Source organism: Cavia porcellus, unplaced genomic scaffold (assembly GCF_034190915.1).
Source record: "Cavia porcellus strain 051 isolate PalLab524CR breed Dunkin Hartley unplaced genomic scaffold, mCavPor4.1 scaffold_5, whole genome shotgun sequence".
Taxonomy (NCBI): domain Eukaryota; kingdom Metazoa; phylum Chordata; class Mammalia; order Rodentia; family Caviidae; genus Cavia; species Cavia porcellus.
This window is the reverse complement of record NW_026947488.1, coordinates 39552690-39579063: the sequence shown is the minus strand read 5'-3', so window position 1 is coordinate 39579063 and position 26374 is coordinate 39552690. Positions and strand designations below refer to the sequence as shown.

The window sequence follows — 26374 nt, the reverse complement described above, 5'->3', positions numbered from 1 at the left end:
ACAAAGAAGTATTTGGGCATTTTTGTGTAGGACATTAGACAATTTTTTAAATGGAAAATCTGATAATCCTAACCTTGTGTGGGTTTCCCACAGTACGGAAGGAAATTTTTGACTGCTCTGCAGATGAAATGCTATGTTAGTTCTGTTTGGAATCTTCCTTGAAGATCTGTCCATCATAAGAAAGCCCAAGGTTTAGTTTCTTAAAAGAGATCTTAGGCTGTTTAAAAAATACATTGTATGGTCGCATTTTACAATCTTTGAGAAAAATGGTATATATGAGGTGTGATTGAAGCTATATTAGCACCCTCTAGTTAGCATTCTTATACTTTCTCTATTTTAAATTAGTTTGCAATTTTGAAAGGTAATTTTTTTGTCAGCTAAAACAACTCAGTTTCTTAACCGTAAGCAAACTGTAAATGAAGACTGTCTCTTAAAACACTCATATTTTCCTTAAAATTAAATTTTGTGTTGCTGAATTTTTTCTTTTGGAGTGATGCACTCTGGTAAGCAGAACAGATATTTCTTCTTCAATCTGAAGGAAGATAAATGTTGGTCCCACAAGAAGCAAAAATAGTATTATTAATTTATAGCATAGACATTATTTTTAAGTGAATCAATTGTAAAAGCTAAGATTTTTAACATAAGACAGTTACTATGTAGCCGAGTTGTGATGTGTTCAAATTTGTGATTCTTTTGCTTCAACCTTCTAATTGTTGAGATTACAGGCATGTACTACTCACTCTACTCGGTCTGTCCCACCAAGTCCAGCTTGTACATTCTTCTATCTTACCTATTATAATTTTCTTAAGGTAAGTATCTAAGTGTGGAATTATGTGATACTATGATATTTTGAGTTTTAAAAGACTTGAAGATATGCCAAGTGTTTCTCTAGAAATTTATGTTTCTTCTCATAGAACCTCTTTATTTCTGTACTGTTAGATTTATCTATTATTATTTTTAAAAAGTGAGCTTCATTGAAATCTCAAACTTTCTGTGTGGCTTACAGTTTTAAAAATGTATACAGTTTAAAATTTAGAATTTTGCTGGGGATTTGGCTTAGCAGCATAAGCACCTGCCTGGCAAGTGTGAGGTCGTGAGTTCGATCCGCAGTTTAACAAAAAAAAATTTTTTTTTTAGACTTTTTAAATGCTAAGCATATTAAAAAGCTTTTTATTATGAGATAAGGACAGATTCACATGCAGTTGTGAATTATAATATGGAGGAATTAAGTGTAACATTTACTCTCCAGTTTCCTCTGATGGTAACATATTACATAACTATAGATTGATATCACAATTAGGACATCAAAAACATTTATTGTGGTATAATATACATAACATAAATTTTAGCATTTTACCATTTTTAGGGATATAATACACTGGCATTAAATATATTCACTATGTTGTGCAACCATCACCACTAGTCATTTCTAGAATTTTGGGCTATTCTAAACTGAAAATTTGTACTCACTAGATATACTGCCCCATTCCTTTCTCCTGTCACCCTGGTAGCCTTTATTTCATTTTCCATCTCTATGAATTTACCTTTTTCAGGTACCTTGTATTCTAATATTGATCCTTTTGTGTCTGTCTTACCTTAATTAGATCAATCCACATTCACAGTTTCACCTATATCCAAGCTGTTTGTTTTGTCACAGGAGGTCTTTATATATATTTTGGGTATTTGTCCTATTTAAAATAACTTGAAAATATTTTCTTCCATCCAGTGGTTTTTCTTTTTTAGTTTCTTGAAAGTATTTTTTTTGCAGATTTACATTTTTGAAGTCCAGTATAGCTAAATCTCACTTGACCATAGCATATAATTCTTTGGATATGGTGCTGAATTTGGTTTGGTAGTATTTTTGAGGATTTTTACATTAGTATTGATAAAGAATATTGGTTTATAGCTTCTTTCACATGTAATATTTTCATTTGGTTTTATCTTCTGTCTAATGCTAGTTTTACAAAATAAGGAAAAAGTCTTGCTTCAACTTTTTGGAAAAGATTGAGATGAATTAGTATTAATTCTTCTTTAAATTTTTAGTAAAATCATTAATGGAACCATCTGATTCTGTTCTTCATTGAAAGTTTTGACTGCTGATTCGATCTTCTTACAATTTACATATCTATCTAGATTTTTTATGTTGTTATTATTTCTTGGCAGCCAGTGGGTTTATAATTTCTAGAAAGCTGTCCTGTAGTTTATCCAATTTGTTGGTGTGTCAGTCAGGGTTACTAGAGAAACAGATATAGCACAAGATATACAACTGTATAAGAAATAAGATTGGCTTACAATGGCGAACCATAAAGTCAGATCAAGGAGCACACAGAGGTTGAAGAGTCCAGCCCAAGGGCTGGAGCTTATTGCAGTGTTCCTGCAAGTCTGTATCAAGAGGCCGATGGGTCTGCAATGGAACACTGAAGAATTTGTGATGGAAGGCTGAAGAGTCTATGACAAAAGCTGAAGTGTCCCAAGCAGAAGCCAGACCATCTGTGCCAGAAGCAAGGAGACCAATGTCCAAGCTGAAGGGGAAGACTGGAAGGGAAGACTCCTCTGAAGAAGCAACAATCAGTTCCTTCTAATTGCCTTTTATTGTATGTAGGCTGCTTCCCTGGGCTGGGTGTAGCACTCACACCATCTGTCTGCCCTCCTCTGGTACAGGCTGAGGATAATACAAACTAGGGACCCATGGGCCCCACTGAATCACTTAAAGTTCTCAGATTGACACAATGAACAATATCCTAGAAGGTAACTGCTTGTCCTCTACATCCCAGGATGTAGAGCTGCTGAATCACTTAGTTCTACACCTCTCTCTAGTTGCCACAATATATAAAACATAATAGTTGGTGTATAAATGTTCATAGTATTTCTTATATATTTTTCTGTAAACATCGGTAGCATTGTTTTACTAAACTACATAAGTTTCAATGTGTTACCATTTTCATTTATGACCCAAATCCAATCAAGTCCCTAAGTCACTTGTGTGCTGCTTTAAATTACCAGTTGTTCTAAGGTATGTAATCTAATTTATGTAGCCCCTGAATTAATTGGGGGTGATTTACATAGTAGATCATCTTAGAGGAATTAAACTATTCAATAATAGTTTGGCTAAGGAATAGATTTTAAGTCAAAAAGGCTATACTTTTATTACAGTGAATTTCTTATTCCTTCACTGTCAAGATATTTAATTTACTTTATTTATGACCAAATCAAGACTTGGACATGAAAAACCATATGTACATAAATAGTTAGCATGAATATGCTCAGGCATACCTAATGTTTATTTTTGCGTAACCTAAATAACAGCAGTTCTTCAAACACCTCTTTCTCATTTACATTTTAAGCAAAGGAAATAATTTTCATCCAATATTAGCTGGTCATTTTGGTGATTCTTGTCTGTGAGGAGTATATTTGTATTTTTTAAATTTTTATTTATTTAGGTGTTACCCATTAACATTATTATTTATTGAATTTTCTTTATTTTTATTTATTTAGGTGTTACCTGTTAACATTCCGTTATGGAAAGAGAATTTCTTTCTCTTTTCATTTCTCTCAATAGTATTTCCATTTTTTTACAATAGATTTTTCCTAGCCTTTCTATATAATTACATCAAAATTGTGATATAAAACATGATTTAACTATGTGCAGTGTTTATATTACTGTAACTTTGAAAAAATATTCAGAGCTAAACATAAAGTAACTATGTGGGGTTTTTTTCTTTTTTTTACTTTTCCTATAAAGTCTTTATTTTTCCCTGGAGTTAATCACTGCATTTTTATTTATTTGTTTGATTTTCTTGAACTTAGTGTTAAGCATTGGCAACATTTTGTTTGTTATTTAAATCTCTTTTAGGATATTTAAACAAATCTAGTAAAACCTTCTTTTGTAAACACAATTCATTTAAGAAACATGCTTGCAATCCAAAGCATTTGTATATTTAAGTGAATTTCCCCATTAGAAATGATAGGAACTGTTGACAACCTAAAAATATTCAAACAAAATTATAATACTGTAATATAATACAAAATAATAAAGAAAATATAAAATATAAAGAAAAATAAATTAACCTGCATTTACCTTTGAAAACCTTTGTGAACCCTGAACAGGGAGATAAGAGACAGGAGGGTTATTCTGTAGGAGTTTCACTATCGTAAATAATCACTGTTATCTATTGGCTCAATGTAATCTTTTTCTTTTCAAGCAACTTTAACAACAAATCTATCCAATGACACTTGCTTTGGGCTCCTTTTGAGAATTTTGCAGAAATCTGACATTTCATTATTGTTGGACAGATTCATTGCCCACATTGCTATAGCCTCATCCAGGTGGTGCTTTTCTACAAAATTTTAGTTTCCCACGTTTTACATGTGTTTTTAATCTCACTTAAAGTGAGGGGTTCCTCTGCCTTTTTCTCTTTTTCCTCTGCTGATAAGATCTCCTCATAACCTATTGTTGTTGAAAGATAATGACCCTTGATCCCACAGTGAGAGGAAGGAAGGAGAAAAGAGAGGAAGAGAGGGGAGTAGGGAGAGATGAGAGAGAGTGGAAGATGAGGGAAGGAGAGGACAGGAGAGGAGAGGAGCATTAGAGGAGAGAAGAGGAGAGAGCAGGGAGAAAAGGGAGAGGAGGGGGAGAGTCATTTGCTCAGTTTTGATCATGAGATATTCAATGCCATGTATACTCATATTACAAAACTTCACTCATTTATCAAGTTAAAATTCATAAGAAATGTTTGCTTATTTTGCAGAATACTCAGAGAACAAGTTACAACCCAAAGATTTACCGTTTCTATTGTTTTGTTCTCATGAGGAGATCATCCACACTTTGTGGCCTCTGCCATCTGGACTGTCTGTCCTCTCAGTTTGGTGTATGGCTATCAGTATCCTGCTGTCTCCCTTTACTATCATCCTAGAATCCTCTCACATCTCTTCTGTTTCCTATTCTTTTCTATACCCCGCCCCAAGTTTGTTTTCTCTTTTTCATGCCCTAGTATTTCTGTATCTTTCCAAAAACTGATACTTTGGAGCTAAAAATTCAGAGTTATCTTGTATCTGAAAATTTTGTTTCCTCTTGATATTTTGTTGATAGTTTCATTGACAACAAAATTCTAGATTGAATTTTTTTCTCAGTAGTTAGAAGGAATTGATCCTTGAGAAGCTTGTAGTACTTTGGGTTCTAAAAATTCTGTATAATGTCCTTTGATATGGGTGTATTTTTGTCCATTGTTAAAAGCTTCCTATTAGTAGTTTTGTTCTGTAATTCATGTTCTTTTGCTCTGGGGAAATTACTGAATTATGTCATTTGATCTTTGATGGACTTCTTATTTATCTTTGTTGAACTTATACAATTCGATGTTAGATGTATTGAGTTGGTCTTTTTCTCATAAATTTGATTTTTATCTCCAAGAGTTCTTCAACTCTACTTTGCAAACTTCCATTTTTTCATCCTTACTGTTATATTTTTCATATTCAAGAGTAATTACTCCCCCCACCAAATTTCCATCTTTTCTCTCTTGGTAGAATTTTATTTTTATGTCATGATTACAAACCTTTTTCTGCAATTCTGTTTACTTCGGTTTACTTTTTCTTATTACTTTTCTTGTTCCTGAGATAAAATACCTGACACCCAAAGTTAAAAGAGGAAAGAATTTAGCAATATAAACTTTGTTGGCATTTATTTTGCACTTACATCATGCGCTCAATTATTGATACCTTATCCTTTCAATTATTTTCCTTTATCTTTCCTTTTCATTACAGCCAATTTTTTAGAATAAATTGATTTTATTTCTCCTTTCTCACTTTTTATGCTTCACACTTTCCTGTGTGAAATCAGAATCTTTCAGGTCTCACTAAGGATAGTTCTTGTGTTGATAAATCCAAAAAGCATGTTTGGTCCTTGAATTATTTGATGTTTCTGAAGACTTCCTTTTTTCCTTTAACTTCTCTAAAAGGGCTAAGTTTTTCTTATTTCTATCGTCTTCTGTATTTCTAAGGGTTCTTTCTTTTAGGTAGTACCATTAATATCAATATGTCATATATCTCTCAATGTGTATACAAAACATAATATAATATTCAATTCATTGTACATGCATATATTTATATATATGAACACAAACAAAAATATATGCAAACATACCTATGAAACATACCTAAACATCTTGTAGTCTAGGTTGGATACACCTTTTGGGAAAGTTGCCCTATGGTGGATGATGTCTCCCATTCAATTATGTGATGTTCTAGAAAACAACCCCAAGAGATTATGTGTTCTTTTGATTTTCTTCATATCATATGATACAGCTGCAAGTGCTCAGTTAACTACTGATTCCTTGTAGCTTTTTAAAAAGTGACTCAATTCTTTCATTCAAATTTGAGATTAATGAAATACCAAGTGACTGAGTCAGCAGTTTTTGGTAGCCTGAATAATGTCCTCTTTATAATGGAAATGGTTGACAGTATTATGTAAAAGGTAACAACTCTGTTCTCTTATTGTTGTCTTGTTAGAATGTCTACCACAAAGATGAGACATTTAAATTGAAAATTTATGGAAAATGTTAAAGTGCTATCATGTGAGACAGTTTAGACACTAACCCCAAATGTAATTCAATACAAAATATTATAGTAATTTTATTAACTGGCAGAATTCTGTTTTTTTTTTTGGAGACAGGATCTCACTTTGCAGTTCAGCCTGGCCTTGAATTCACATTGTAGCCCAGCCTAGCATCAAACTTGGCAGTGACCTTCCTGCCTCAGCCTCCTGGGTGCTGGGATTACAAGTATGCAACACTATACCTGGCAGAATTCAACTTTTAGTGTGTTGAAGTGCAGATAGAATTAAATGTGAAAATAGACTAATAGTTGCACAGTAACTGGTCTTTTTAGGTCAAGGTATCTTATCTTTTAAAGATACATGCCTCTTAAATTCTTGCTATCCTAATTTTATATATGACAGTGGTGCTATTATAAAAACATATGACTTGATTAGTAGTATTCACTGTATGACTTTCTTTTCATGGTTAAGAAGAAACTCTCAGTCTATCTGCATTTTAGATTTTAGAACAGTAAGCCAAATAATTAAATAAAAAATTGTCAATTGTTCTAGAAAATGCAAAGAATGCCTGTTGTTATGTTTTCAGAATAGGCATGTTGCTGAATTTTCTCTTCTGGATAATGATTTTACACTGTTCCTGTATTCTGCTCAGATGAATTTGGCTTTGAAAGTGAAAGGAAATTACTTAAAAAGAAATTTTGCAATGAAATGTCAATTGAATTGATTAGTAACATTCTTATTATCTTTAAAATAATGTGAGTGTGTCAATAAGAGCTGCTTAGAATCTTTTTTACTGCTACTTCTTTGAATTAATGGAATGGTACATTATTAACAGTGAAGATAAATATGGTCATTTAAAAGGCATAAGAAACATCCAATTCCTATGGTAATTAAAAGGAGTAATGACTTCCAGTGAGTGAATTTTCAAATTTTCATTATACACCTGGCACTTTTTTTTTTCTTTTGTATCAGGGATGGAGCTCATGACTATGCACTTGCCAGATAGGCACTTATGCTGCAGAGCTAAATCTCAGGGCCCTGACATCTCTTTGAGTCTATCTGGACTTTGCCTTTGAGTTGGCTCACAAGTCATGTGGTTTTTGAAGTGCTCATTTTGTTTCTATAAGACCTAACCTCATGAAGGGAAGTCCAGTACTGTACTGGTTAGTGAACCTCATTCTGAATCTAGGACTGACAGAGTGAAGAGTTGTCCTTTAATATGTGGTATTCATTGCTTTGAAAACTAAATTAGGAAGTTTTCCTGAACTACCCTTAACGAACTGAAATTTTAATTTTACCTTTACAAACTGGTGAAGCCAGGCACCTAATGATGTTTAAAGTCACAATAGCATTTCACCGAGAGATTCTAAAATTGTAAGAAAGCCACAGTGTTCATGTATACCTGTATTTATGCTTTTTATATTATCCCAGACCTTCATTACCAGAATGACGTCTGTGGTCTTTTAATGTCTATAGTCCTGATTATTTTCTTCTTGTTCAACATCTTGTGGAATAAAAACATTATACTTAAAAGTCTCTCAAGAAGCATGCTGGTTCGTAAATAAAATCTCCATGAAAATAAAAAAATATGATTGTATGCAGATGGAACAGGTAGGATTTTGACACTGAAACAAAAAAGAAAAAGAATAACACACAGGCAATAGATTTTCACAGAAGGAAAATGAAGTAATTTTACCTAATTTAATCATATTCTTCTTGTAATATTTTTGTTTTAAGCAGTGTTACTATCAGTCAGCAGTTCAATCTACAAATATCTGCATTATTTTTAATGTATATCTTTCCTGAGAGCCCATATCAAACCAATTGCAAACCAGATGCATCATTTACTGTCTCCATTCTCAGCTCCAAACTATCTATTTTTACATATTTATGTAATAAAATAAACTTTGTATGCTGTGAGCACTGGTATTTTCCAATTTTTTGAATAACCAGTTACAGGTAATGATAACTAATAACACAAAGCTTATTGAATCTGAATTAAGAATTAAATATTCAGGTAGAAATGTTGAGAAAAATGAAGAAATAGATAAGTAAATATGTAAGATTAGTATAATAGCAGTTAATATTTAATATTTTATTATATTTGAGGTCCTTACTTTATGTATAGAAGGCATTGGGAAACTTTGACAGTTTACACATAATGTGCAAGTGACATTCTGGTAACTGACATATGTGCTATTGAAGTCCAGATCTGTCAGATTCCAGACTGATAACTGTTGTGTTCTGGTATGGGACAGAACTCAGAAGATAGGTCAAGCATTTATCTTTAAGAAATAATGAGCTGAGAGAATTCTTTACATTTATTGAAGGCATAGAACAATTTATTTGCATACCTATTTTAAAAGCATGTTGTATTGCTTTTAAATAGCATGCTTAATATACAGACTCATAAGTAAAATTATATCAGTGAAGAAGTTCAGTTATTGATCAGAGTTACTGTATTAAGAATGACTCCATGTGAATCTGTGACTTCATTGATCTTGATTCTCAGACTCTGAAGTTTTTAACTTTTGCATTTAGAAACATCCCACAGCAGAAAGGGCAAGTCAAGCTGAAATTTCAGCCATAGTGGCTATCTGTTGTTAGGAAAATCACTAGTCCAGTTTCTCCTTTCAAGAAATTTGTATTATGATTTTGTGTAATTATTAGGCTAAAGAACACAGGGTATAAATTTGAAGCTCCTCGTTAGATCATGCAAGGACTATGTCAAGTATTGTATATTCCTGGTATTTGTCAAGTATTGTATATTCTCTTTTCAAGACTGTCTCACTTGCCTCCTGTATCTGTCATTTCACAGCATGTACCACTGCCAATCTGTTTAAACACAAACGTTAATTTTATTTGCAATTATCATTTGTCTACCCCTACTACTTTCATAATGTATGTACTTTGTTTTGTTTACTGTCACATAACAAAAAACTAGAGCAGTGTTTGCCTAATATGTGGAATGTATTAATTAAATGATGTTTGGAATGAAGTATGAAGACAATATGAGAAGACCAATTTATAAAAGTAGTGTTCTATAGTATAAGCTTTGGCAGTAGTGCCCATTCAGTAGAATTAGTTTTGCTTTTCTTAAAAAGCATGGTGAAATTACTAAATAATTTAGGGAAGATAATCTATAAAAAGCCAATTGGTAAAAAGCTACTCCTTTGAAGAGATTTAAAAAATGAGGCCTCTTCAGAGTCTCCTGTCAGTAGCCAATGAGAGCTCTTATTTTTTCAGCTTTTCCAAATTTCTGGACTCTTTCTGCAGTTTTGGCCTAGGAATAGACATTTAGCCACAATTGATGTTGACAGTAAGTTACTCTTTAATGTCCTTAGGTGATATAGTTACTTACCATTGATAAGGTGCAACTTGAAAGAATTAACATCTGTGTTGAAGTATTCTTTTGTCGGCATAGAAAGAGATTGAACATTTTATATATGAAAATTTATGGACATAGATATGCATTCCCCAGTAACATGGCTTTGAATATACTAGTAATAATAATAGCAATGACAATTCTTGTTTGTCGAACACTCACTGTGTGCTTGCATTGGCCCTTATGTGTGTTGTTTCTCAGGATATATCACCGTCTGTGGGAAGGAGACTTCCTAGAGAGCAAGAAGACATTTATGTCTCTAAAGAGAAGAGGCAGTGTAGAGTTCCACCTGTCTTTAGGGAAATTATAATTTTATAGTATTGATAAGGGAGATGAAATAAGCATAATAAATAATGGTAAATGTAAGAACACAGTGAATCATACGTAAAACACATCCATGACAAAGCCTTAGGTGACAGAAATATAACCTATGCATAACCAGGATGAATGTGTAATTAAAGCGTCTTCAGGTAATTTTTTAAAAGTAATCTTATTAAGTCAGTGAACCCAATAATTTTTATTTTGCTTGACAGTATTTAATTTCTAGTGTGACCAATAATACAAAAAATAAAAGAAATATTAGCTTTCTTGGAAAACTGGATAGAATCAGTAAAACAAAACAAAGAACAAATGAAAGATTTGAAAAAAGATCTAAAGTTATTTTAAGAATAATCAGACTTACAAAATTCAGTCTGACTCACTAGACAGTGGGATAATTCTTGGCTGAATAAATCAGTGATCTTCATTTGGTGAATTTCCTAAAGAGTTTTGACTATCCACAAAACAAAATTTTAGCAACCAACATTCAGCAAAAGTGCAATGAAATGGAAAGAAAAGTGTCCAGTTTACCTGAATAGTCTCCCATCAAGACAAATTTCTTGGTATTCTGCAAGAGATATGAAGAATTGATTTGGTTGCATATGGTTTTGCAGAACATTTTTTTGCTATCTTGGAAGTAATCCCTGAGGGAGTTAAAATAGTTTGACAGAGTCATCATCTAATTTATTTTTTTGTTCTCAATGTGACTTTATCTACAAAAATGGCTTGGATGCATAGTTAATGTTATAATAATATGACAGAAAATAAACAATTTTTTAACCATTTTTATATATCACTGAAGACATGCACAAAGAACTAATAGACAATTTATGGATTTTCTAAATATTTAAATTGTCATGAATGGCTGATCTTAGTTTTAGTAATTACGTTTTTATTGCCAATAAGTTACAAATACAGCAGATAAATGAGCAAGAAATTAATCTTTTGATTGACTTAGCTGAAAGATATGGAACTTTTAATTTAAATTCTCAAATTCTATAATGATAATATGTATCTACTTGATATTACTTGTAAAGCAAAGAGAAAAATATTGCCATAATATACCTGTGAAATAAATGCAGTGAGTTACCAAAAGAAACAAACTAAGCTGAAATTATTTCAAATCTTTATGTTTGAGTTTTTACACTTAAGTCTTTCTAGCATTTTTAAACTCAGCTAAAGTTTTAGAAATGTTTCACTGATCTCTACTGCCACTGTTCACTCCTCTCCCAGGATTAGTTCCTTCTGGTAAGTATTCTTATAGCACTTTTAACTCTTCTTCCCTCAGCCAGTTCCCTTGCAATTGGTTTAAAGTTTCTTATCTAGACTTTCCTATAAATGTCTGAAAAACAGAAATGATATCAGTCTTGTTAACAACTATTATGGCTTATATTAATGTCCCCCAAAGCCTCCTGTGCTCATATATGGGGCTCTTGAGAGTAACTGGATCATTGGTATGTGGTACTGGATTAGTTCACTGATTGGTTTAGTTCTGTGTGTGGATGACATATTTACTGAAGATGAAAGACCCACCCTGTGTATGGGTCACCAACAAAAAGGCTTCTAGCCTACATAGAATAAAAGGGGAAAGAAAAAGGAAGTCTTTCTGCTTCCTGCTTGCCATACCATGAACTGTTTCTCCTCTGTTATGCCCTGCTTTGGAGCCAGCCGACAATGACCTGAAACCTCTATGAACTGTGAGCCAAAACAAAGCTCTTCTCCTTTACTTTGCAGGTGTTGGATATTTTGTCCAAGCAATGAGACAGTAACTTAGACAACAATTTATAGTGATTAAATATATTGCTCCATCAGTTATTTAGCATCTCTTTGACCACTAGCTTATCATAAGTCTCTTGAATTCGTATCTCGCATTTCTTTCTTACACCTATTCAGAAAAACTGCTTGAAATGCTTATCCATATTTCTTATCTTTAACTTCTCTCCTTCTGTTTCCTTTCTAATTCACTGTAATTACCCATCAATTTTTTGAAAATGTTTTTTATCTAAGTTAGTTTCTCTCTCTTGTCTAATTACTCTGGCTAGTATTTCCAGCACTGTATTGAATAGGAGTGTTGATAACGGACAACATTGTGTTGTGCTTGATTTTAGGGTAAAGTTTTTCAGTTTTGGGTCATTTAATATGATGCCGGCTGTTGGTTTATCATAGATGGCTTTTATCATATTGAGATAAAGAACATCTCTTCCAATTTTCTGTAAGGTTCTTATCATGAATATGTTGGACTTTATCAAAAGCTTTTCTGCATCTATAAAAATGATCATGTAATTTTTATTTTTGGCTCTATTAATATGGTGGATTACATTTATTGATTTGCATATATTGAACAATCCCTGTAATCCTTGGATGAATACCACTTGGTCATGGTGTATAATCTTGATGATTTGCTGCATTCTGTTTACCAATATTTTGTTGAGAATTTTTGCATCTATGTTCATTAGAGAGATTGGCCTATAGTTTTCTTTTCTAGCTAGGTCTTTCTCTGGTTTTAGTATTAGAGTAATACTTGCCTCCCTTGGAATGAGTTAGGGTGAATTGTTTCATTTTCAATTTCACTGAAGAGCTTTAGGAGTGTCTACAGTAAGTCTTCTGTGAATTTCTTGTAGAATATTACAGTGAATCCATCTGGAACTGGGCTTTTTCTTGTTGCTAAGGTTTTAATTACATTTTTAATTTTATTAATTGAAATTAGATTATTCAGAAGTTTTACATCTTCTTGGTCCCACTTTGGTAATTCATATGTTTCTAGGAATCTGTCCATTTCTTCTGTGTTATCAAGCCTATAAAAGTAGAGATTATATAGGGGTAATTTCAATTCTTTTTCATTTACTTAAGCATGTTCTGTGTGCTGCTGATAAGAATGTATATTCTGATGTTGTTGGGTGGAACACTTTGTATATGTCTAGCAAGTACATTTGTTAACAAGTTTGATTACATTCTGTTATTTCTTTGCTGATTTTCTATCTACTTGATCTGTCTCGTTGTGTCAATGGTGTCCTGTTAAGATCTCCCATTATAATTTTGTTATTACTTATTTGATTTTTTATTTCTATTATTATTTGTTTTGTATAGCTGTGTGCTCCTGAATTTGGTGCATATATATTTAAGATTGTTATCTCTTCCTCTTGACATTTTCCCCTAACTAGTATGCAGTGATCTTATTTATCTAGTTGGATTATTCTTGGTTTGAAGTTCATATTGTCTGCAAACAGAATAGCTACCCTTGATTTTTTGTGGGTTCCTGTTGCATGAATTATTGTTGTCCATCCTTTGATCTTGATCCATTCTGCCAGTCTGTTTCTTTTAATTGGTGAATTGAGGCCATTTACATTAATGTTTATAACTGACATATGTTGGTTTACTTTTGACATGTCATCCTTCTGCTGTTGATTATTTAACTTTCCTCTTGGTTTGTTTGCCTTGCTTAGTGATTTTTTCCTGTATTTATCTAGAATGTCTTTCAGTATTCTTTGCAGGGTTGGTTTGATGGTCATGAAGTTCTTCAGCTGTTCTTTATCATGGCAGTATCTTATTTCTCTGTCCATTTTGAAGGACAGTTTTTCAGGGTATATCACCTCTGGATTGGAAGTCATTTTCCTATTGGCTCTGAAATACTTTACTTCATGCTCTTCTTGACTTAAAATATGGAGTGCTTCATGAATTTGTGTGTCATCCTTGCACAGAGACCATGCTAATTTTCTCTATATCGTTGCAACATTAGTATATGTACTGCCAAAGTGAGTGCTACTTTCACATTTTTAAAGGACATATGTTTTTTTTCCCCTCTGACTCTAAACTACCTATGTATTGTTGTTTTGTTGGCATAGTGCACCTAGATACTCCAACTCATTAACCTCTCATTTGCCATCAACCCATGTTATGATCATATATTTCTCATATGTGCGCTTCCTCCTAGACAATGAGGTCATTAAGAAGAGTGGTAATATCTTTTCAGTTTTGTTTTCCTAGTCCTTAACACTGTACATGATATGTAGTGAATACTTCAAAAAGAATTTTGTCAGCTTTGAGCTTGGTATATACCAGAAGGAGGGATTGTTTAGATGCTGTTCTTACCTGTGTTACCATGCTGTCTGAGATGGAATCTTTCTTTGCTAGTTAAACTAACTTGGTGTCCTTGCCTGTGAAAAATGGCAATAATGATGACGACAACATATTCATGAAATTGTATTATATGAAAGACACAATGGCTATGTGCTAAGCATTCTGTTACTGTGTATCTAAATCAGAGTAAACATTCAATAAATCTTAGTTATTAACAACCGTTTTCTCTTTATTTTAGCATTATCATTTTAAACATGTATCCTGACACTGCAGTGAATTTTGTCTTACAAATAGCTATTAATTAAAACACATGGAAGTTTTAATTTGGCAGGACCCAAGACTTAAAATTATAAGCAACTTAATTATTAGAAAGTATAATTAACAGTTCAAATTTTGAAGGCCATTAACTATGATATTTTTGTGACATGACAGAATAATTAGCTGCATAAAGCACACATGTTTATAAAAAGAAAAGTAAATGGTGATGTTTTCTAAGCTTTCTATTGTTTTCTTACAAAACTACTATTTAAATGGATGTCATCCTTGATTTTTCTCATTCTAATATATAATATCTGGGAGTTCACTATGCTTTAAAAATGATTTTCTCATTAAATATTTCTTATTGATGCTCTTATTGATGTCTTCTCTCAGACAATTTTTAAAGGTTTTTTTCATAGCTTTAAAAAACTGAAGTGATACAACTTAAGGTATGAACAAAATACTACTTATGTGGAAGATTTTTGCATTTATATTACTATACATAAAATATATTTTAGTGAAATTTTTTTGAAATAAATTCTATGTAAAAATGTCCTATTAAATTTTTATTTCTTAAAACTATATTTTATTGAGAAACAAAATTTTAATTATATTCTGAGTATAGTCCAGGAGTACTATTTTTAAAAGTATATATATGAGTATATATATCTTTAAGCTCTCATTTTTATCTTCTTGGAATTCAACACTGGGATTACTAGTTAAAGAAAGCCTAGTAGAGAATGAGAAGTCATTTGGAAGAAAACTAAGTGTCCTTGCTCACAGCCAGAACTTCCTGGCAGCTGCATCATTATGAGTGATCCCAGGAAGATCAGATCAATCTTCTAGTTACAGAACTGCTGATCCTCTTGATCTTAAGCAATAGTAACTATATTTTGTTTAAGGTTATGTTTTGGGAAAGTTTATCATAACAATGGTAGATAAATGATATACCAGGAGTGAAAGGACAGAGGTAATTTTCACTCTAAAATTCAACTCCAGTATGTGTTTTCTCTCACGTTTCACTATAATTTCCAATGATAAAACCCTGAGTCAGAACATCTCCCTTTTGTAAAAAGAAATGTTATTGCCTTAACTAGATCAGTTTGGTCTTCTAGAACAGAAAACATTAACTATGAAGATTTCCAGGATAATTTCCATTATTCATATGGCCTAGAAATGTCTGCTGGATTACCATTGCCTTTCTGGTTCTTGCATGTTTTATGCAGACTGTAATAGCATATTCAGAAATAATAAATATAATGAACTGCTACACTTCTAGATGGTTCTTGTACCATATCACTAAATGCTCTGTTACAGTGTTGATAGTACTACATGTATCTGAAAATGAGTAACTTCCAAAAAACACTAGCTAAACTAGAAACCCATTTGAAATGAGGTAGGAGAAGGTGTTGCAGGAAAGGTAAATAGGGAAAGTGGAAATGATTGTATCATAATACATCTGTGTATGGAAATGTCATGGTGAAACCTGTTAATGTGTACAATTCATGACAGTTAATTTTTATAATAAAAAGTATAGCAGGAGTTTGGAGAATTAAGAGAACTGAAGATAAGTGAAACATCCTGTAAAAGAGAAAATACAAAATTTATTATCTTTAGTTAATGTGGGAAATTAATGAAGAAGTAAATATTTGTATTTCAATCAGTCTTACTGTTTTATTAAAAGTGTTATTTACTTTTGTCTTCCACTGATTTCTTTTCAGTTGTAAGTTACCAGCAATTTTGATGCTAGTATGAAACATGGAGACATTTATGGGCTCATACAAACTTCCTTCTTTTTTCCTCCCTCACTCCCACCTTTTCCTCCCAGTTTTTCAGGATAGTCTCTGTATTCACACAAGATTCTTGATGGAACTTCCTCTCCACTTTCATCCTTAATGCTCTTCTGTTAGCACAGCAGCCATCCAAAAGGTCTACTCTATACATCCTATAATTCCAGCCTGGCCCTGCTAGGTCCTTAAGGCTAACATGTCACTTAGCTCCACTATACCCATTTCCCCACAAGAAACAATACAAAAATAAAAATTTCTATGTGAAGCATGATGATATTGATCTTTCCACAGATAACTGAGTATTCTGTTACTGTGGCCCCTCAAATGTAGAGTTCTTCTTTCCTAAGGATGAAAGTTTAAGGACGAAAGGGCTGGACAGGTGGAATAAGGATAGGGGAAAGATCTTCCCTTAGAGATTGTCTTGGTTACGTTCTCTCATTGCTGAGACAAAATATCTGGTGCCCAAAATTAGGGAAAGGAAAGGTTTATTTGACATTTTTTTGATGTTTCAATCCATACTCAGCTGGTTCCAAGGCAGAGTGTCATGACTGAGGGGCAGCTGTTCATAGAGGCTGCAAGCAACAAGAGTGAAAGCACAAAAAAGAGGGAAAAGCACGCCTCCTTGGCTCCCTTATAGTGTATATCGGCTCCCTGCCCCCCACCGGGTGGATGTAGCATGAACCAATCACAAATGCTAGACTCAGCCACTTCCAGTACTGCATGAGGTTTGGGGAGCCATCTAGGTAAAAACCATAACAGAGATTATGTTTGAGTAAAAAGGGTATAGGTATGACCAGGGCTCCTTATATCTTTCTGTACCAAAAAAATGGGCAGATTATGGGGATAAAAGTTAAATATCAGAGAATTTATGCTGTGATTATACTTGGATAAAATGAAATCAAATTGAGCTTCTTCTTCCTGAAAGTGGCCTGAGATGGCCTGTGAAAATGGTTTGATACTCTCTTGACCCAAAAATGCCCAGCTCAAATCTTCATGTTCACTTTAAGAACACCCACGACACTTCCCAACCTATCAAGGGTGTGCATATCCAAAAGGCCACCGAGAATCTGAAAGATATTACATTAAATAAACAATGTATATCATTGTAGCATTACGGTGTAGAGTGGATAGGTTTGCCCAGGCCAGACAGTGGGGCTGGCCACAGGGTCAGTGGGCCAAAAAGAATGCTGAATTTTTGCTGTACATGCTTAAAAAGGCAAAGAGTAATACTTAACTTAAGGGTGTAGATATAGCGTTTCTGGTCATTGAACATATTCAGGAGAACAAAGCATCCAATATGCGCTGCTGCACTTAGAGAGCTCAGGCCCAGATTAACCCATCCACATGGAAAGGATCCTTCCTGAAAATCAACAATTGTTCCTAAACCAGAGGAGGAAGTTGCACAGAAGAAAAAGGTATCCCAGGAAAAACTGAAGAAACAGAAACTATGGCATGGAAATAAATTAAGCATAAAATAAATGCAAATAAAAGTAATGTTGTTTGCCACTATTAGTAAAAAAATCAAATTGAATTTGAATCATGGCTTTGCCACCTTTTAGGTGGGTAAATTGGACAAATTATTGATTTGCCAAGTTTCATTCTCTTTACTATAAATGGGGATAATCCTAATATCTGGCTTATAGGATACTTTCAGGGTTGAGTCAAACAAAGCATGTTTAATAAGAATAATAATGGTAAGTGTGATTATAACACAAATCTTTTGTTCAGGTAATGAGATAGCTTAAATTTTAATGTATATTTCATTTAAAATAATTTAATGGAAGCCCACACTTACCAAATATCACTACTTTGTCTTGAGCTACAATATGCTTAATATGATTTATAGTTAGCATAGATATCATTGCTTAAAATGTGTAAAAACTGAGAAATAAGGTAATATTATTAGGGGATGTAGTAAAACATAAGCATCTAAGTGGTGTAGCCTATTATACCTCCAGAAAAGATACAGGAAAAATTCCACGTGGCAGAAGTTTTTCAGCTCCATCATACTATCTCTCTAGTGAAAATTCATTATCAACTATCACACCTCATAAATCAAGTTTAACTTGGTTCAAGCCATCATCTCTTTTTGGATATAGCCTTCTGTCTCCTTTCGAGTACTCCTGCCTCACAATAATCTGTTCTCTGCACAGCAGCCCGTGTGTTCATAATAAAATTTAAGTTTGATCATCTCTCTCTTTTTGTCTTTTTTGTTTTTATTGGTACCAGGGATCAAACTCACGACCGCACACTTGCAAGGCAAGTGCTTATGCCGCTGAGCTAAATCCCCAGCCCCTGATCATCTCTTTTATGCATCTAAAGCTCTCCCATGGCTTCCATCTCAGAGTAAAACCCCAAGTCTTTTTAGAGACCTAGATAATCTGCCACTCTGTTACCTTTCTGAGTTCATCTCTAACTGCAATATTTCTGTTTCTGCCCAGTTACACAAGTCTTCTTTCTGTCTACCAGACAATAGTGTAAAGTTCATGAGCGTAGAGATATTTGTTAAGATTTTTTTTACATAGATCTAGTGTTTAGATCAGTCTGTGGTCTGAAGTGAGAACTCATTATTTCCTTTAGGTATGTTGGATAATTTTTGAACTTACCTCTTTTATTGGCATTTTCTCTTACAAAAGCCATTGTATAAGGCATTCTTGTTTATATCAGTCTTTTTGAAAAGTTTGAGGAAATAAGGTGTTTTTCTTCACTATATGTTAGGTTTTCCTGTATTAAGATTACTGATTCCTTTTACTGACTCCCTATACCTGCAGGAGCTCTCATCTTCAAGCTGATTCACCTCCCAAGAACTTGAGTGCCCTCACTTATCATTCAATAAATATAGTCCTCTTCCCCCAACTTTGACTAAGTCTGGAAAAATTTTATCCATGATCTAAGGAAAAAAGGAAAATTAAATTTTCCTTTTTCTTTATCATTGTTTTGATATTTTATTTGAAAATCATAGTAAGGAAAATTCTGTGGGCAAAAATTAAAATATGCTTTGTATAATACTAGGTTCAGTCCAAGATAACATTCATAATTTGGGCAGATAAACACTACAGAATTTTCTCCCCTCACTTGCATGAAGTAGAAATGGATATTTCTAGTTGCTGAATTTGTAAGTAGTTCCTTCAGTCATAAAAAACTGACATCATGCAAGTATGCTGCGGAAGAGGGAAAGAATGTAGAAGATTATGGAGAGGCGTTCTATGGGACATGCCTGTACATGAGCGTTGATGATGAATGTACATACATTCATATTCCACTGTCTAGCATTAATCATACCTACGTGCTGGAAAGATGGGGAAGTTTGATTCATCTTCCTGCCCAGGAAGAAGCAGGAACAAGTTTATGATGACTACTGTAGAATCTTTGCCATGCTTTGTATTGTTTTTCTTTCACTCCTTATTCATAAACCTTTGATATTATTCTCTTTTTGCTTAGTAGTTGGTGAAAGAATAATGATAATGCTTTCTACTATTCACTGAATATATATTTAATTCTTACAAACTTGTGTGATGTCTGTTATCACTTCATATTTAAGGAAATGAAGCAACAAAAAAATTGATGTGTCTAATGTAAACTAGCTGGTAAGTGCTAAAACTGATTTGAGCCAGACTGTCTAACTTCTCCTTCTTAAGAGGATACTGTATGATCTCTCATATTGAAGTAGAAAAATTGTCCCTTGTCTCATTGCTGCTCAGGGAACTAAGAAGATTCTTGGGAGGTTGGACTACTGATACACTATTCCAACTTTGGATGGTCTCTGTTTGTTCTCTGATTTGATTCCAGCATTTAGGTTCCCAAATATTTACCACAATTCAGTGTCTCCCAGTTCTGTATGACTGTCTCCAAATAGAATGACAGCTTGGGCTAAGAATGAAGGACTGAGGTATTATTTGTGTAGAATTTGCTCAGAGTATTTAATTATGGGCATTTTTCATAGTTCTAACTACCATAATTAAAAATATTTCCCTAAATAACACTGAAAGTAATATTGCAAAATGAGGCACGACAACTGGTATAAATATTCTATATACTGGTCAGATACTACCTGCTACAGGTATTTATTCTGAAGAAAACAAGGCCTATAGTTATTTTCTCATACAACTGCTTAGTTTTAATCCAAACCAGCAAAATGTAATAGAAATCAAGTACAAAATTTAGTTGTAAGATATTAACATACAGCTATTCAAAGGAAATATTCAATTAATTTTGTATCCCAAGGATATTAAAAGGGGTTACATTAGAGATTTGGCAGGAGTTTGTGATTTAATACAGTAGTTTGTGAGTTTCTACAGGAGTTTGTGAGGACAATTTTTTTGAAATAGCATATGATGTTATTGTCCACTGGTCATCACCTTTGGGAGGAGAGAGAGAGAGAGAGAAACAGGGAGAGAGGGCTGATTTCCTTCACCCCTAGTCTTTAGGGAGGAGATTCAAAGAGACTCCTTAGAGTCTATTATTTCCCCTGATCTTGGGAACTATATTTAACTGGTGTCTGATGCCCACCTAAAGGATCTGAAAGTGAAAGACTAAAATGGATTTCAGAAGCTGAGTAGAAGGCTATACATGGGCATCAACAACCCCAGTTTGAATGTACCAAAGACATATGCCTGGGAAGCAGAGAGGGCATCCAGAGAAGGAGAAAATACTCTCCTAAGGAATTTTGATTCCTGCTTGAGAAGGCTTCCAAAGAGTCTGTGAGCAATGTGATCACCAGGAAGCCAAGACTGGAGGGTGTGGTGGTGGTGATGGAATTAGCCACTGTCAATGAATCATCATGTCACTAGAGTTACAATCAAAAAAGCCAAGGGAGGAGGCACTTCTGAGAAGTAATGAAGATGTGTGTGGAGGGGCATTGCATCCCATTTTCCCTATTGTCTTCATTTCAGTTAAACCCCAGAGTGGCTTTTTACTCTAGTCCCCAGATAAAGGAAATGCAAGTAGTCTAACCTTTGAATGAAGAAAAAATTGCTACTTAACTGTATTAGACTTGGATTTTATGTACAAAATTGAGACTCTGTTCCACAACTGTCTTTTTATTAACTAACAGTATCCAGAGATATCATGGGCCTGCTGGACTTTGATTGACTGTGAAAGAAAAACCTCCTTCTAGTGAATGCATTTTTAAAAAATAAAAAGGGAAACAAATACAATGTTGATTTTGGAATATATCCTGTGATTTACATCCATGATTACATCTCATCATACAGTGTACTGATTATGCTTATAAGAAAAATATTGCTCTTCAGTAAATGTGGGTTTTCTACTATCACTAATTCTTAATTCAGTACTGATATTTGAATGTAGCAATTTTCTATCTTTTAGAGAGTGATAGTTATTCCTTAATTCATTGATTAATGTTTGATTGCTATGTACCTTAAATCTCAAGCAGTTTGAGAATTATTAATAAACCCATAAATTAAACATATCACTTAGAGACTTCTTTTTTTGCTGAAAGAAAAAAGAAAAAAAAGACAAAATGGAAAAAAGGGTAGAAGTAATACAGAATTTAAAAAAAATTAACACTAAGAAATTACTAGTTGATATATTGTCCTCTTAGAAATAGTTGTTCAAGTTACAAAATCAAAGCATAAAATGAGGACAGACACTCAAACTTTGACAGTGCAAATCATTCTGTTCAATGATCCAACAAAAGCTTAGTAATATGGTCACTATCTTACATACTTATACATACAGTTATAACCTTTAGAACACTTTCCTTCCCTTTCATTTTTATAATATATATTATACATTTTAGATCTTATTACTCTTTCTGCTTGTATTATGTTTTTCACTAGATAAACAATGTGATATTTATAAATGTGAGTCTTATTTCACTTATGAGTATAGTCTCAATTTGCCTCCATTTACCTATAAAAGCCTCAAGATCACCCTTTTTATAGCTGAGTAATAGTCCATTGTATACCACATCTTTTTCATCCACTCTGCGGTTGATGGGCATTTTGGTTGTTTCTAAGATTTAGCTATTACAAATTGTGCTGCTATAAACATGGGTGCACATATATCACGGTGACATGAGCTTTTCAATTTGAGGGGTAAAATATCCAGGAGGAGAATAGTTGGGTTGCGTGGAACTTCTAATCCTAGTTTGTTGAGGAGTCTCCATATTGATTTCAATAGTGGCTGCACCAGTATACACTCCCACCAGCAGTGGAGAAGTGTTCTTTTTCCCCAGAGCCTTGTCAACATTTATTACCAGTTGATTTCTTGATGGCAGCCATTCTTTCTGGAGTAAGATGAAATCTCAATGCTGTCTTAATTTGCATTTCTCGAATGACCAGTGATGGTGAACATTTCTTCATGGTTTTTTTTTGTTTTTTTTTTTTTTTTGGCCACTTATATATCTTCATCTGAGAAAGATGTTTATCTCAGATGTCCATTTTTGGAGAGAGTCTTAGAATTTGGGGGGATTGATGTTTTTCAATTCTTTATATGCTCTGGATATAAGTCTTTTGTCTGAGGGGTTGCTGGTTATAATTCTTTCCCATTCTGTGGGTTTTCTTTTCTCTTTGTTAGTGATTTATTTTGAAGTGCAAAAACTTTTTAATAAGATGAGATCCCAGTTGTCGATTCTTTGAAGTATTTCTCATGCAGTTTGGGTTTTATTCATGCAATCTCTGTCTACCCCTATGTCTCCAAGATTTCTACCTACCTTGTTTTCCAGTAGATTTAGTGTTTCTGTTTTTATATTTAGATCTTTTATCCATTTGGACTTTACGGTGATAGGCATGGGTCTATTTTCAGTCTTTGCATGTGGAAAGCCAATTTTTCCAACACCATTTATTAAAAAGGCTTTTTCCAGTGAATGTGTTTTGCCCCTTTGTCAAATATAAGGTGGCTGAGTGTTTTTGTAGTTTTGTTTGCATTTTGTAATCTGTTCCATTGATCCTCAAGTGTATTTCTTTGCCAGTACCATGCTGATTTTATTACTGTGGCTTTGTAGTATAGTTTCAAGTCAAGAATTGAGATGCCTTCTGCTTTTCTTTGTTGCCCAGAATCACCTTTGCTATTCTTGATTTTTTTTTTGTTTCCAAATGAATTTTCAAGACTTCTTTCTGTGGCACAATCTCATTTTCAGTTGAGATTTTAGCTGAAAAAGTTGAACACATAGACAATTTCCAGGTCTTCATGTAGCTATAAGGTTGTGGTAACTAAGTAGAATTTTTCTTATGTTCTCTCTCTCTCCTTCTCTCTCTCTCTCTCTCTCTCTCTCTCTCTCTCTCTCTCTGTCTCTGTCTCTCTCTCGCTCTGTCTCTCTCTCTCTCTCTCTCTCTCTCTCTCTCTCTCTCTCTCTCTCTGTCTCTTTCATCTAAGTCCTTGGGAAAAAAGGACTCAGTGTATATTAAAAAGTTGACATATTGATCTTTTCCTATTTCATTTCAGTTGAAAAAGTTGTTTTAAATTTGAGAAATACTCCTTGGAGATTGGCTTGACATTGTTTTTGGAGACTGGCTTGACATTGTTTCCAGGGACTTCCTTGGATCATGTCATGTAATGGATCAATTAATAATCTTTTTTTTTTAGCGTTTGCTAAATTCTCAGTATGTTATTAGCATGGTAGGATTTGGAATGCAATTGAAATAAATTCAACAAATATTTTATTGCATACTTTATCATGGAAGGCACTACAATAGGCTCTGAGAAAATGAACCAAAATGACTGTGTAGTCTGGTTGTGAAATATATACATAGCTAATACTGTGTCCAGTGAACTGCATGCAAAATATGAAATATAAACAGAAATGAATTATCATGATAAAGAGGAAATTATTCATTATACCTGAAATGGCTAAGGTAGTAAAACTAATAATTGTTACCATTTATGGATACTTTAAGATGTGCTTTATGAACCCTTATCTGAACTAGTATTTCTGAGGCCCTTTGGGATGGTTTTTATACCCTCATTTATCAATTAATGGTTTAAGGAGCTTAAGCAGCTTGTGCAAATCATACAGGTAGCACATGTCAAAATGAGCAGCTAGAGTACAAGTCTGTCTGAATTGAAAACCTGTACTCTTCTTAGCTACACTGTGACATTGTAACTTGTGAGGAATCATTCCAAGTTAGAGAGCAGTGTAAGTAAATGTACAGATTGTGGTAGAAAATTTTCTTAGATAGTTCTAGTCTGTTATAGCTGACATGGCTTGGAAAGACATACTGTGGGAGATTTTGAATTCTATAATAAATTTATAGTAGGTGTTTAATACTAAAATAATAAACAATCTTGGAAAATTGTAAAAGAAAAACAAAATGACAAATAGATGATAACTATACTTAATTGCTAATTGTCTGATGTAAATCAGTGTTTCTTAATGGCATTGAAAAGTAAATGTACTCATTTCCTTAACAGTGCTAAGTACTACAAAATGTAGCATAACTCACCTTATGACTAAGTTTGGTACAGTGATTATTTTTCTGGTTTTGAATTTATAAGATGTTCTAAGAAGTATTCAGTGAGCTAATGAAAAAGAACATAAGCAAATTTCATGTGTAAATGACAATATTACTTCAACAAGTGATTGTTATATGATACTGAACTGGACATGCTGAAAAAATAATGAGACTAGGGAAAAGTGTGAGAGACGCTTATCACTTCATGGCAGCAGTATCCTGAGTAGCATTCACATATAGGTACAGCATAGCTCTAGGGACCTACACCGGATTCACATCCTCACTGAGAGTAGTTCACAGAGATAAACATCACATGGAATTAATGTTAATTTGGACTTTATTGATTTTGTGCTTTTGGTAGAGTGTAACAGCTTTAGTTCCATAAATATGTAGGTATCATCTGCCTCAGGAGTTTACACATTTTAAGTTATTCTGTATATAAATATGATACACTAAATAATTATATGTAAGGTTAACATTGGGGATCCAGGAAAATTTTATTCTCCTAAGTTTGAAAAATACTTGACCAACCATTGCTACTGAGAAATTGTAAGATTATAGTATATGAAGACAAAGGAAGTAGTGGGTGGGATGGAATTTCAAATAAGAATATAAACAGAGACAGAGAAATAGGAATGACAAGATGGTCTGACTAAATTATGAATTCTTATTTGTGATAAGTAGAAATAGAGGCGATAAAAGTCACAAGTTCTCATATGATGTAAGTTGTAATAGGTCAGGAGTTAATATTTACTCTTCAGGACGATAATGAAATTGTGACTCAATTTGGATTATCCCTCTAATGAACTCAGAAAAATTTGGAGTTTGTCCGGGAGGTGATCCTGGGACATACTGGTACTGAAGTAAGACAAGAGGAAAGGAAGATGATAAATTACCCTTTACTAAGCAAATTACCATGTGGAAGAGAGGATCTTACTCGCAGTGAGAAACTAAAAAGTAAGTACAGCACATGCACCTCAGGGTTATCCCACTGATAGGCAGGCAGTATTTATATACTTACCTTCGTTAATACTTAGTTGAGAGTTCTGCCCATAGCAGGTAGGTTCTATGGCACTTCTGATGTGCTGCATGAAAAGCAAATGGAGTTTGGAGCCCAAAGAAAGCCTTTAGGAAAGCAAGGAAGATCCTAGCAGTCAGAAAGACAGCTATGTGGGAAGAAGTAGTAAGACCCAGGAGGCATGGGAAGAGCAGATACTGCATTTGCTGTGATCTTGTTAAGGCTGCCAGTTTTGTGGATCAAAGAAGCTGACATTTCACGGTATCTGTCATGTGTCTTGAATTACATTGGATGTTTTCACATTTAATTCTACATGTAACTTTTTTTCCATGTTTTACATGGGGCAAAACTCTTAGAAGGTCACACAGCTAAGTTATATTAAAGTTAGAATTGAGAGCCAGGTTTTGAATTTATGTATTTTTGACTCAGAAGATTCTGATCTCCTGCTTACTAATAAAATGGAGAAAATGGGAAGGCAGGAGGAAAATGGAGAATGGAAGACAGTAATGAATTTAGAAATTTGAAAGGTAGAAAATATTAATGAATTTACATAGTACTCTATTTTTC

The 26374-nt window shown here is 33.5% G+C and overlaps 1 protein-coding gene and 1 non-coding gene across 3 annotated transcripts in view; one reads left to right on the top strand and one right to left on the bottom strand.

Annotated features, from left to right (window-relative positions):
• Nucleotides 1–26374, top strand: part of Macrod2 (mono-ADP ribosylhydrolase 2) — a 1970011-nt gene that overhangs the window by 466395 nt on the left and 1477242 nt on the right. The window lies entirely within an intron of this gene.
• On the bottom strand, nucleotides 13904–14010 carry LOC111753522 (U6 spliceosomal RNA). Its single transcript, XR_002788303.1, has one exon. It is a non-coding gene; the product is annotated as a U6 spliceosomal RNA (small nuclear RNA).